The sequence below is a fragment of the Chlorocebus sabaeus genome, chromosome 6, assembly GCF_047675955.1.
Source record: "Chlorocebus sabaeus isolate Y175 chromosome 6, mChlSab1.0.hap1, whole genome shotgun sequence".
Taxonomy (NCBI): Eukaryota; Metazoa; Chordata; class Mammalia; order Primates; family Cercopithecidae; genus Chlorocebus; species Chlorocebus sabaeus.
In genome coordinates this window covers 43,901,836-43,914,705 of record NC_132909.1, presented here as the reverse complement: position 1 = coordinate 43,914,705, position 12,870 = coordinate 43,901,836, and the positions used below count along the sequence as shown (strand labels likewise).

The following is a 12,870-nucleotide window of genomic DNA, read 5'->3' as shown; positions in this document are numbered from 1 at the left end:
TCTCTTCCCTAGCTCGGCTGAGCATGGGGGGCTGCAGCCAGTGGCCTCAGAGTGTGGGGGAAGGACAAACATTTTGGTGGGGGGGCCATGGAGTCACTGAGGGTAGCAAAGGGGTTTTGGGAATGGCCTGGGATATAGGATCCACTGTCACCCTCAGACAGGCAGGCGCTGAGGCCATGGTCAGGATCACTGTTTCTGATGTGTACCACCCGCAGGGCCGGAGGGCTCCACATTCATCCCCTATTCAGCTCTGCAGCCTTGAGCAAGTGAAAGAACCTCTCTGAGCCTCAATATGCTCCTCCTAAAGTGAGGAGTGGGGCAGTGATAGATCCCCCTCTGAGAAGTGTTGGGCCAGGCTGAGCACATGGGGGGTGCCCAGTTGTCTTAGGCTGGGTGTCCTAGATAGCCAACCTCTTGTCTCTAAGCCTCAATTTCCCCATCTATAAGATAGACATCGGCTGGGCACGGTGGCTCATGCCTATAATCCCAGCACTGTGGGAGGCTGAGGTGGGTGGGAGGCTGAGGTGGGTGGGTCACTTGAGTTGGCGGGTCAGGAGACAAACATGTTGAAACCCCATCTCTACTAAAAAAATACAAAAATCAGCCCAGTGTGGGGATGCACGCCTGTAATCCCAGTTACTCAGGAGGCTGAGACAGGAGAAGTGCTTGAACCCAGGTGGCAGTGGTTGCAGTGAGCCGAGATCACACCACTGCACTCCAGCCTGGGCAACAGAGCGAGACTCTGTCTCAAAAAAAAAAAAAAAGACATCTTCGTTGTTGGCCTCAGTGACCACCCCACCCCAAGCATTCTGGGGGGCCCAGGCAGCCGTGGCCCTGCAGACCCCAGCTCTTCTGCTCTGAAGTCACATTCAGAGGTCACACCATGGTCACTAGGTAGCTTGTGTATCCCTTCTGGCCTGACGGGGGTCCAGGCAGCCTCAGGACCACTTGTGTGTGCCCCAGCCTTTCTGCCCACACCTTGGAGGCCTCTCCCCTCTTGGACCCTCGCCCCTGCTTGTCACGTGCCTCCCCGAGCCCCAGGATGGCCTGGACTCAGTCCTTGACCTCAGCGAAACTCCTTTCCCAGTAGGCCCCCAGCTTCCACGGAATCCAGCTGATGCAAACAGCTGAGGAGCGTCACCCTGGCTGCACCTCCGTGGTGTCCTCGTCTCCCCTGCCCCCAGCAGGAAAGGGTGCTCTCAGCTCAGCAGGGCTGGCCCAAACCTCTGACCCAGTCACACCGCCCTGTCCCTCCTCCCTGGAGACTCCCAGGATGTGGGAGAAAGATCTCGAACTTGCCCCAGACTGCCCTGACTTACCTGCTGGGCCAGTGTGACCTTAGGTAGTCCTGTGACCCTGGGCAGTTCTTAAGCATTTGTTCATCTGTCATGTGGTGGGGAGGTACTCCTGGGCTATTTCTAGGAAGGCCTGCAGTGCTGGCCCTGTCATTCCTGCTCCAACCTTGCTCTCAGTCTGCCCATGGCTCCCCTTTGCCCTCTACATAAAACCTGCCTGTGGTCCCAGCAACTTGGGCTAAGGTGGAAAGATGACTTGAGCCCAGGAGTCCATGGCTACAGTGAGTTAGGGTGGTACCACTGCACTCCAGCCTGGGTGACAGAGCAAGAGCCTGTCTCAAAAAACAAAAAACAAAACAAAACAAAACAAATGCTCTTCATGCCCTGCAGACCCAGTGTGGCCCAGGCCCTGTCCATCTCCCATTTCCTCTCCACTGCACTCACTCCCTATTCCCCCACCCCAGGGCCTTTGCACAAGCCCCCACGTGACAAGCAATGCCCTCTGCCTAGAAGTGCACTTCCCTTGGCCCTCCCCGTGGCTGGCTCCTCCTAGCACGTGAGGTTTCAGCTCACATTGCCTCCTCCAGGAGAGACCCCCATCTCATCACCCCATGTGCTCTGGCTCTGACGCTGGGCCCCATCTGAGGTCACCTCGTTTGTGAACTTTCCTGTTTGTCTTGCCCCCACCATCGGCTGACTCTCTGCAGGCAGGCCCCTGTCCCCCCTTGCTGCGCCTTCAGCTTCCCATCAATGTTTTTGAACGTTCACCTGAATAAACTGACAAGCACTCGAGGTCCCTGCCAGGTGGCCCCAGTGTCCTCCCCTGGGCCTGGGCCAAGCTGCAGGCGTCTTCAGGAAGGGGTGGTTCTGCCTTGTCAGTCCCTCCCACCTTAGCCCAAGGAAGTAGGTGTCTTCAGTAGATGCAGCTAGCATGTTTGGACAGCCTCAGGTTGGGTGGGGGCCCCTCACCAAAGATCTCACATTTCCCTGGGGTTGATGGCCTGGCTTTCCATCCCCCTCAGCCACTTCAGGCATATCACCTCCTCTCTGTGAACCTCGACCTTCTCATCTGAACTCAGGCTAGGTCTGGCACCCTGGAGGGCTACAGCCCCTAGCAAGGCCCAGTTCAGGGGATGTCCGGCGCATAACTCCCGCCAGCCCCATCCCCGTCCCCTTCCCTTTTCTGTCGCCCAGGCTGGAGTGCAGTGGCACGATCTCGGCTCACTGCAACCTCCGCCTTCCAGGTTCAAGCTATCCTCCTGCCTCAGGCTCCTGAGGAGTTGGGACTACAGGCATGTGCCACATGCCCAGCTAATTTTTGTATTTTTAGTAGAGACGGGATTTTGCCATGTCGACCAGGCTGGTCTCCAACTCCTGACCTCAGGTGATCCACCCTCCTGAGCCTCTCAGAGTGCTGGGACTACAGGCATGAGCCACTGCACCTGGCCTTCTCTTTTTTTTTTGAGACGGAGTCTCGCTCTGTTGCCCAGGCTGGAATGCAGTGGCACGATCTCGGCTCACTGCAAGCTCCGCCTCCTGGGTTCACGCCATTCTCCTGCCTCAGCCTCCTGAGTAGCTGGGACTACAGGCGCCTACCACCACGCCCGGCTAATTTTTTTGTATTTTTGGTAGAGACAGGGTTTCATCGTGTTAGCCAGGATGATCGCGACTTCCTGATCTCGTGATCCACCCGCCTCGGCCTCCCCAGAGTGCTAGGATTACAGATGTGAGCCACCGCGCCTGGCCCCGGCCTTCTCTTAAGTAGCCTTTGCTGCCCTCCTTGATGACATTGAGACCTGGGCTGAGGGGGAGCCTGCTGCAAGGATGGTGCAAGTGTGTTCAGGCCAAGCCTCTGCTGCTGTGGGCTCTTGGTGAAGTGGCCTGACTTCTCTGAGCCTTGGGAGGTGAATGAGGCCACTCTGACCCCAGCAAGGCTTGGTTGTTGTCACTGCTGTGTTCAGGATGTCTCCCTCCAGCCCGGGATGGGCTTGGGTTCCTGGGAAAGGAACACAGATTTTTTTTCTATTGTGAACATACATCTCGCAAAGGCTGGACTAAACCCCATTTTCCAGATAGGAAATAGACTCATGGGCATTTGAGGGACTGTGGTGCGATGAGACCACAGCTTGGCCTGCCTCCAGGCCCCTCATCTTTTTCCAAAGTTGTTAACCTGACGTTGGGCAAAAGGCCTTCTGGCCTCAGGTGATTAGGCCTGGACGCTGTGCCAGGGCCTGGCTCACAGCTGATTCCTGGGATCCTCAAGAGGTACAGGAGACTGGAGGGTGAAGAGGCAGTATCCTGTCCAGTGGCTAGCCAAAGCAGAAGAGCCGAGATCCTGGGCACCCTAGCTGGGCTCACATGAGTGCCTATGGTGGGGGTGTCCATTGCTACTGCCAGGGTGCTTTGCCTGCTATTGCTGGAAGGTGGTAGGGAGGTTGGCTGGCGCCAGCCTGCTAAAGAACGAGCAGAAGCTAGAGAGGCAGCTCCAGGCTGGGCCAGAGCCTGACCTTTGCCTTAGTTGGCGCTGTCCCTGGAAGTACTGTGGGACCTTCCAGGAGCTTTGTTACCTACCCCTCCCAGGGCCTGGCAGGTGGGCACTGGGAGTGGGGCCTCCTCGGCATAGATATCTTGCTCTTGGTGTGGCAAGCCACGCCCATAGTTAGTCTATGTCCATGAAGCGCTATTTACAGAGAGGGAAACAGGCCCAGAGAAGAACAATATATCATCATCACCAGACTTCTATGAGTGCTTACCGTGGACTAAGCCATTGTAAGCATTTCACTTCCATTTTATCAATGCTCACATCAGCCCTAGGAGATAGCTGGGAAACTGAAGTGGGGAGCTTGTGTTATTTGCTGAAGGTTCTGTGGCTCTTACTGGCCATTGCTTATGTTAAAAAGAGCAGGGATTCAAACCCAGCCCTGGGTCCTTCCACCAAGGAATATTCTCCACCATAGGCTCAGTTTTCTCATCTGCAAAGTGGGCACTGTTACGTCCACTTGGAAGTGAGGTGGGGAGATGGTACCGGAGAAAGCCCAGCAGGGACCTGGCACCCAGTTGATGTTTAACTGACCTCAGCTTCCTCCTCTTCTCTGGAGAGCACAATGGAGGCCAGGTCCTGGAAGTTGCCGGGTAGTAAACCATAGGTGGCAGGTATGGGAGGGGAGGTCCAGGTAGGCATATTGTGAGAATATCAGGAGTTTGATGATGGCCTTGGGCTAGTGAATTCCAGTCACATCCTCCCCATTTGAAACTTGTGTATCACGCACTTAGCAGGGGCTTGCGCAGCCCTGAAATATGAGCCCTTTCTAAGGTTGGTTTCAGCCTTGCTCCCTCCCAGGATTCCCTGGTTCTGAACTTGATCTCCACCAACCCTGGCCAGCACCTAGAGGAAACAAGAGCTGGTATCTGGAAACATTTGTAGCCTTCTTCGTCTTGAAAATGAAGGGTGAGTCAGAGAACAGAGTGGCCTCAGGGCAGGTGCCGATGACACAGCCATGCCTGAGATGGCAGGTGTCTCCCTAAACTGCTGGCATTTTTCTGCAAAGCAGCGCCATTAACCACACTTCACAGAGGAGCTGAGGCTCACAGGCCGCACATGACCTGCTGAGGGTCAAATGCTTTCACCAGATAATTAAAACGAGAGCTGGGTTATAAATTTTCCCAGGGAAGCAACCCCAGAGAGGAAAGATCAAGGCATAGGAATCATTTTCCCCCTTCTTTTCCAAATGAAACAGCTGAGGCTCACAAGGCCTTTGCCCAAGGTTGTGTGGTGGGCCAGTGATTCGACAAGAATTCAAACCTAGGTCTCTTGAGGCCCCCAGTGGCTCTTCTCTGACACTCCCTTTCCAAAAAGCAGGCTGCTGTAGATTCATTGTCTGGTTTAGCAACCAATGTGCTGTGTAACCTTGGGCAAAGAGCTTGACCTCTCTGTGCTCTGGTTTCTGTAAAAGGGGTCAGTGGTCGCTTTGACCTTGTGGGATTGTGGTTAAGATTCAGTTAATTCATAAAAGGCTTAGCAGGGAGGAGGCCCAACAGGGATGTCACTGGATAACATGGCAGGTAACCTGGGACACAGGTCAGACACACAGAAAACCACACAGCGCGTTTCAGTAGGATTCTGCTCCTTATTTCCATGTCTTCACACCACCTCGAGATGCAGAGGGCAGCTCAGAGTGACCTCCAGCGAATCTGCCCTCTCTGTGTCGTCTGCAGGGGATTAGTGGGGAGTAAGGGGATGGAGAATTATCCAGGAGTCCTTCAGATTTGATGGTCCAAGTTCACAGCCGCTTCTGCGCTGGGTGGCCAGAGGGCAGGCTCTACACGAGAGCCTCAGGGGACCCTGCGCCAGGCGCCGGAGGCCACGTCGGGTTGCCGCGCTCTGGGTCAGACTGCACCTTGAACGCTCCAGCCTTCCCTGGGGGCGTACCGCCCACGGCCGCTGCGACTGGCCGCGGGACCTGCCAGTCTGCGGCTTTGCAGCCAATCCCCGTCTCCCCCCAGGCTACGCCCTCTGTTCCTCGCGCCTCTGTGCCACCGGTCGCGCCAGTTTCCCCGTAGCCCCGCCCTTGGTCTCCGGCGATTGGCCGACAGTTCTGCCTGTTTTCTGCCAAGATTCCTCGCCTGCCTCCAGGCCCTCGCCTCCCAGCGCCTAGCACCCTGCGGGACCACCGAGGCACCCCAGGCCTCTCCCAATGGCCCCACCTCTGCCCGTCAGCGATTGGCTTTGGGGGCTGCCCATACGCTTCATGCCCGCCAATCACTGACGTTTCTAGCGCTGACTGGCCAGGGAGCAGCCAATCGGGGCGTGGCGTGGACCCCTCCCGTGGCGCGCTCTGGGGGTGCGCGAGGCGGGGCCGTGGCGGCTGGAGGTGGCGGCGGCGGCGACGCGTCCGGGCCAGTGAGGGGGCGCGGGGGCGCCGGGGGGCGCAAGCGTAAGCGGCCCGCGCTTGTCGGGCTGAACTGAGGTAAGGCACGGGTCCTGTCATGGATCCCGGGGCGAGGGGCGGACGAGGCGGGGCGTGACAGCAGCGTCGCGAGGGCAAGAAGAGGTTAAAGACCCTCCCAACCCCACACTCCACGTCTATTGCCCTCTGGGGGCTACTGCATCCAGGTCTGAGCCCCTCACCCGCAGCCCACGCATGCCTGACACCATGTTCCTTTCCGTTGACATCCCCCATACACCTGAAACTGTCCTTGCTGACATCTCCCACGCCCCTGGGGCCTTGTCCCCGGCGCCCCGCATAGCTGGCTCTGACATCCCCCTCACACACCTGACACCGCGCCCCCACTCACGAACACCCACCCCCACTCACGAACACCCCTCACATCACCTGAGATTGTCCCTGTCGATGACACCCCCACATCCACACCTGAGCCTGTGACTCCTAACTCACGGTCCCGCAACTCACACCTGGACCTGGTCCCGTCCCCTACTGCCTTTCCTCATATCCAGGTATCTGCTCGCTACCCTTGTACCCACTCCCCCAGCAACCTGGGTCCCTCTTCTCAGGGACTTTCCCCCCGGCAACTGCCCTCTGGTCCTGGCAGCCCCACACCTCTGTCTCTCCCCTTTCTCCCCCCTCCTCCCCTCTCCCACCTTGGGCTTTCTTCCCCGTGCACCTGTGTTCGCACACCCTCTGTAATAATCCCCCTGAATCCCCCAGGTCCTCCAATAGTCCCCCAAGCCTTGGTATCTCAGGATCGCTGCACCCTCCCCTCCCCAAACAAAAGCTTACCCCAATGTTCATTTCTAACAGTGCTTGACAGTCTATAAAGTGATTTCCGGACCTTAGAATAATCCCATCGGTCAGACGAAACCGGAATCATCTCCATTTTACCAGCCACAGACCTAAACCACTTGAATGCTAGAGGCAGAGACTGTTGCATCCTGGGCATCGCTGACCCTCTGCTGTGGGGACCCACCGCGTTTGGGCCCATCTGTTATGTTTATCTCAGAGGGATTGGCAGGAGTCGTGACTTTGACTCGGTCCGGAAAGGCTTAGCTGGAAGGGACAGCCCCTCTGCCAAGCATGTGTCTCGGAGTCCTGGGGCGGGCTGGTGGTGGAGACGCTACCGGAGGAGGGGGGGGTCATCATCTTGGGTACCTCCTGCAGGATGACGGAGAGGGAGTTGCCGGGGCCTGGGGCTCCCAGCCCTTGCAGACCGGGGACCCCTCTCAGACACTCCTTGGGCCCTTGAAGCCGATAAACAGAGTAAGGAAACACTCTTTAGAGTGAGGCAAACTACTGTTTCAGCTGTTTAAAGCTAACCTGCAAAACGAGCCTGGGAGCCTGGCGTGATGCTAGGAATGATTCTTCTGGAACTTTTTAGTTCTCTTGAGTCTGATTTGCAAGCATGCAGCATAGAAGGAGGACAGTGGCTTTGTTGTTGAAAAGCAATAACGTGCCATTTCCTGTAAGGCTTGCGGAGCATTTCTTATCCCCTCCCACCTCTCCCTGCAAAGACGGTGCCAGAATGTTCCAGAGGGTCATGTCACCTTCAGCTTCTCCTGTGGAAACTGAAGCCATTTGGGTTTTCTGTCCAACTTCAATAGGGGTCATTTAAAACATATATGGATGTGTGTGTATATATGTATGTATATGTGTGTGGGTGTGTGTTGTACACAGTACCTATATGCATATGTTTATATACATATTTTATATACACATATTTCATGTGTGTTATATATGTACATGTGTATAAACTTTGACAAGATCATTGAGTGTATAGTTTTTGCGTTTTTTTTTTTTTTTTTTTGAGAAAGAGTCTTCCTCTGTCGCGCAGGCTGGAGTGCAATGGCGTGATCTTGTCTCAAGGCAATCTCTGCCTCCTGGGTTCATGCAGTTCTCCTGCCTCAGCCTCCCGAGTAGCTGGGATTACAGGCATGTGCCACCACGCCCAGCTCATTTTTGCATTTTTAATAGAAACGGGGTTTCACCATATTGGCTAGGCTGGTCTTGCACTCCTGACCCCAAGTGATCCACTCGCCTCGGCCTCCCAAACTGCTAGGATTACAGGCGTGAGCCACCACGCCCGGCCTATTATATAGTTAAAAACAAAAAATCAAACAGTACAAAAGGGCATGTAGTAGAAATCAGGCAGTCTACCCCGTTCCTCCTCAGATGCACCTACTGCTGATAATTTCTTGTGTTTTCTTCCAGAGGTAGTCTATGACTGGGGTGGCAGAAAGGGGTGGGGGGAGGCATATATCCCCCAGCCCTTTTAAACCACTGGTAAATTTGCATTGAACAGATATGGGAATTCTAAGGCCACTCCCCTACTGATGGCTGTTTAAGCAGCAGCCCATATTTAGCTTTTACAAACAGAGCTGCAATGGATAGACACATGCATTATCATGTACTAAATACACAGTGAACGTATTTGGGCTCCAGCCATGCCCAGACACTTGAGACCCCCCTGTCTTGCCAGCTGTGCCTGTAGTCCACAGTTACCCAGGAGGCTGAGGTGGGAGGATTGCTTGAACCGAGGAGTTCAAGGTTGCAGTGAGCTATAATCTTGCCACTGCATTCCTCTCCAGCCTGGACGACAGAGTTAGATCCTGTCTCAAAAAAAAAAGGGGGGGGGGGCCAAGTCAAAGGGCATATTCATGTAAATAGTTAATGTCCCTCCTTCTCCTCTCAACTGTGAAGTTGGAAAGCCTGATTCCTCTCCTGCGGCCAGCTCAGTTATTATCAAGTTTTGTGGTCTGTCCCATCGATAGGTAAAAAATAGCACAAGAGAACATCACTTCCATGCTTCCTACCCCTCTCTTAGGTGTTCTGGCTTGTGGGGTAGGGATTAAACATTAGACTTGTTTCTCTGCCAGTCAGACTAAAGTTCAAGAAATATTTGGGGCTGGACGCAGTGGTTCACACTACCCAACACTTTGGGTGGATGAGGCAGGAGGATCGCTTGAGCCCAGGAGTTTGAGACCAGCTCGGGCAACATAGTGAAACCCCATCTCTATAAAACAAAAATTAAAAATTAGCCAGGCATGGTAGCATGCACAGATGGCCCCAGCTAGTTGGGAGGCTAAGGTGGGAGGACTGCTTGAACCCAGGAGTTCAATGCTGCAGTGGGCTATGATTGCGCCATTGCACTCCAGCCTGGGCAACAGAGCAAGACCCTGTTTTTCTGTTTAAAAAAAAATTTTTTTTTGAGTTCCCGCTCTGTGAAGCTTGTCACTGTAGCAGGGAGCAGTGGTGGTGCTGAGATTTTTGGCTCAAGTTACCTCAACAAGAACAATTGCTAGAACCACCATTTAAGTGTTGCTGATTTTTTTTTTCCACTTGGGTCTAGGAAAAGAAAGATGAGGGCATCATGAGAGATTGAGACGAGTCAGATGTTAAATCTGTCTGTGAAGCTGTTTCGAGACTCTCTCCAGTTGTCCAATTTCTCACCACTGGTGCCAGATGGAGGGTGTTGTCATACTGAAGTCAGGCCTCTGCCCACGTGTCATACAGTTTTTTTTGTCTGTCTCTTCTATTTTGGCAGTTAGACATTAAGAGGGGATTATTGAGATGATCAGAATCATTCACTTGTTTGGGTTTTGCAAGACAGGGCTTTTAAAAATGCATTTGCATTTTTTATTTTAAACATGAAATACGTCTTCATAAAGAGTATATTGGCTGGGCCGGGCGCGGTGGCTCACGCCTGTAATCCCAGCACTTTGGGAGGCCGAGGCGGGCGGATCACAAGGTCAGGAGATCGAGACCATGGTGAAACCCCGTCTCTACTAAAAAATAGAAAAAAAAAAAAAAAAATTAGCCGGGCGCAGTGGCGGGCGCCTGTAGTCCCGGCTACTCGGGAGGCTGAGGCAGGAGAATGGCGTGAACCCGGGAGGCGGAGCTTGCAGTGAGCCGAGATTGCGCCACTGCACTCCAGCCTGGGTGACAGAGCGAGACTCCGTCTCAAAAAAAAAAAAAAAAAAAAAAAAAGAGTATATTGGCTGGACGTGGTGGCTCACACTGGTAATCCCAGCACTTTGGGAGGCCGAGGCGGGTGGATCATGAGGTCAGGAGTTCAAGACCAGCATGACCAACATGGTGAAACCCTGTCTCTGCTAAAGAATACAAAAATTAGCCAGGCGTAGTGGCACGTGCCTGTAATCCAAGTTACTCAGGAGGCTGAGGCAGGAGAATTGCTTCAACCCAGGAGGTGGAGGTTGCAGTGAGCCAAGATCATGCCATTGCACTCTAGCCTGGGCAACAGAGCGAGACTGTCTCAAAAAAAAAAAAGTATATTATGTCGGGCCAGGCATGGTGGCTCACGCCTTTCATCCTAGCACTTTGGGAGGCCGAGGCACGCAGATCACTTGAGGTCAGGAGTTCGAGATCAGCCTGGCCAACATGGCGAAACCCCGTCTCTACTAAAAATAAAAAATTAGCCTGGCATGTTGGTGGGCGCCTGTATTCCCAGCTACTCTGGAGACTGAGGCAGGGAGAATTGCTTAAACCCAGGAGGCAGAGGTTGCAGTGAGCCAAGATCGTGCCACTGCACTCCAGCCTGGGCGACAGGGCAAGACTCCATCTCAAGAAAAAAATAAAAACAAAAATAGCCAGGTGTGGTGGTGCATGCCCGTAGTCCCAGCTACTCAGGAGACTGAGGCAGGAGAATTGCTTGAACTCTGGAGGCGGAGGTTGCAGTGAGCTGAGATGGCACCACTGCACTCCAGCCTGGGTGACAGAGCGAGACTCAGTCTCACATAAATAAATACATAAATTAGCTGGCCTTGGTGGCATGCGCCTATAGTCCTAGCTACTTGGGAGGCTGAGGTGGGAGGATCACTTGAGCCCAGGGGATTGAGGCTGCAGTGAGTCATGATTGTGCCACTGCACTCCAGCCCGGGTGACAGTGAGGCTCTGTCTCAAAAAAAAAAAAAAGAAGTATATAACGTGTATGTGAAAAGAAAGAAGATTTAACCAATAATGAAATTAGCATTCAGCTCAGGAAGTAGAACGTTGTCCCCTGGAGGCCCCACCCTGTTCACAGAGCTATTTTTAAAATATGCTTGTCAACATTTGTTTTCTTCACTGAGCACCTTTTGCTACAACCATCTTGGGCTGAATGCTTGGATTCCAGGGGCTCAACAAAGTTCTCTGCTGGCCAGATTTTCTGCTGAGCTCTCTGCCAGCCCAGCAGCCTGTGAAGTTCTGGCAGGCAAATGGCTGAGGACAAGCCACCAGCTGAGGGACAGGCCAACACTTGGAGACTTGGCCTCAGATCCCTGCATATTCATTTCCTGTGGCTGCCATAATAAATTACCACAAACCGGGGGGCTTCAGACAACAGAAATTATCCTGTCATAGTTGTGGAGGCCTGAAGTCCAAAATCAAGGTGTCAACAGGGCTGGTTCCTTCTGGAGGCTCTGAGGGAGACCTTCCCAGGCCTTTCTCCAGGCAAACCTTGGAGTTCTTGACTCGTGGCTACATCACTCCAGTTTCTGCCTTTGTATTCACGTGGCTTTCTCCCTGTTGTGTGTCTCTTTGTGTCCTCTCTCTTTCTTTTTTTTTTTTTAGACATGGGGTCTTGCTATGTCGTTCACACTGGAATGCAGTGATATGATCATAGTTCACTGCAACCTCTAACTCTTTGGCTTAAGTGATTCTCCTGCCTCAGCCTGCTGAGTAGCTGGGACTATAGGCGCAGGCCACCACTCCTGGATCTCCTCTTCTTTTTTTTTTTGTTTTTTGAGACAGGGTCTCTCTCTGTTGCCCAGGCTGGAGTGCAGTGGTGCGATCTCTGCTCACTGCAACCGCTGCCTCCTAGGTTCAAGCGATTCTCCTGCCTCAGCCTCCCAACTAGTTGGGGTTACAGGCACGTGCCACCATATCCAGCTAATTATTATTATTATTTTATTTTTTTTTTTTTTGAGACTGAGTCTTGCTCTGTCGCCCAGGCTGGAGTGCAGTGGCGTGTTCTCGGCTCACTGCAAGCTCCGCCTCCCAGGTTCACGCCATTCTCCTGCCTCAGCCTCCCCAATAGCTGGGACTACAGGCGCCCGCCACCACACCCGGCTAATTTTTTGTATTATTTTTAGTAGAGACGGGGTTTCACCGTGTTAGCCAGGATGATCTCGATCTCCTGACCTTGTGATCCGCTCGCCTCGGCCTCCCAAAGTGCTGGGATTACAGGCATGAGCCACCACACCCAGCCTTTTTTTATTTTTTTAGACAGAGTTTCACTCTTGTTGCCCAGGCTGGAGTACAGCAGTGCAATCTCAGCTCACTACAACCTCCACCTCCCAGGTTCAAGCCATTCTCCTGCTTCAGCCTCCCAAGTAGCTAGGATTATAGGTGTGCACCACCACATCCAGCTAGTTTTTGTATTTTCAGTAGAGACAGGGTTTTACCATGTTGGCCAGGCTGGTCTCGAACTCCTGATCTCAAGTGATCCGCCCAACTCAGCCTCTCAAAGTGCTAGGATTACAGACGTGAGCCACTCCCGGCTGATCCCCTCTTCTTATAAGGACACTAGTCCTTGAGTTTAGGGCCCACCCTAAATCTCAGGGTGAACTCAAGATCCTTAGCTGATTGCATCTGCAAAGACCCTATTTCCAAAGAAGGCCACGTTC

At 53.5% G+C, this 12,870-nt stretch overlaps 1 protein-coding gene across 2 annotated transcripts in view; it reads left to right on the top strand.

Moving 5' to 3' along the window:
• Positions 1–5,885: 5,885 nt before the first annotated feature.
• Positions 5,886–12,870, top strand: part of SLC25A42 (solute carrier family 25 member 42) — a 49,019-nt gene continuing 42,034 nt past the window's right edge. For both annotated transcript variants that reach the window (XM_007995862.3, XM_073016780.1), the window contains exon 1: positions 5,886–6,262. The gene's annotated coding sequence lies outside the window, so the exon portion shown is untranslated. The remainder of the gene's footprint in view (positions 6,263–12,870) is intronic.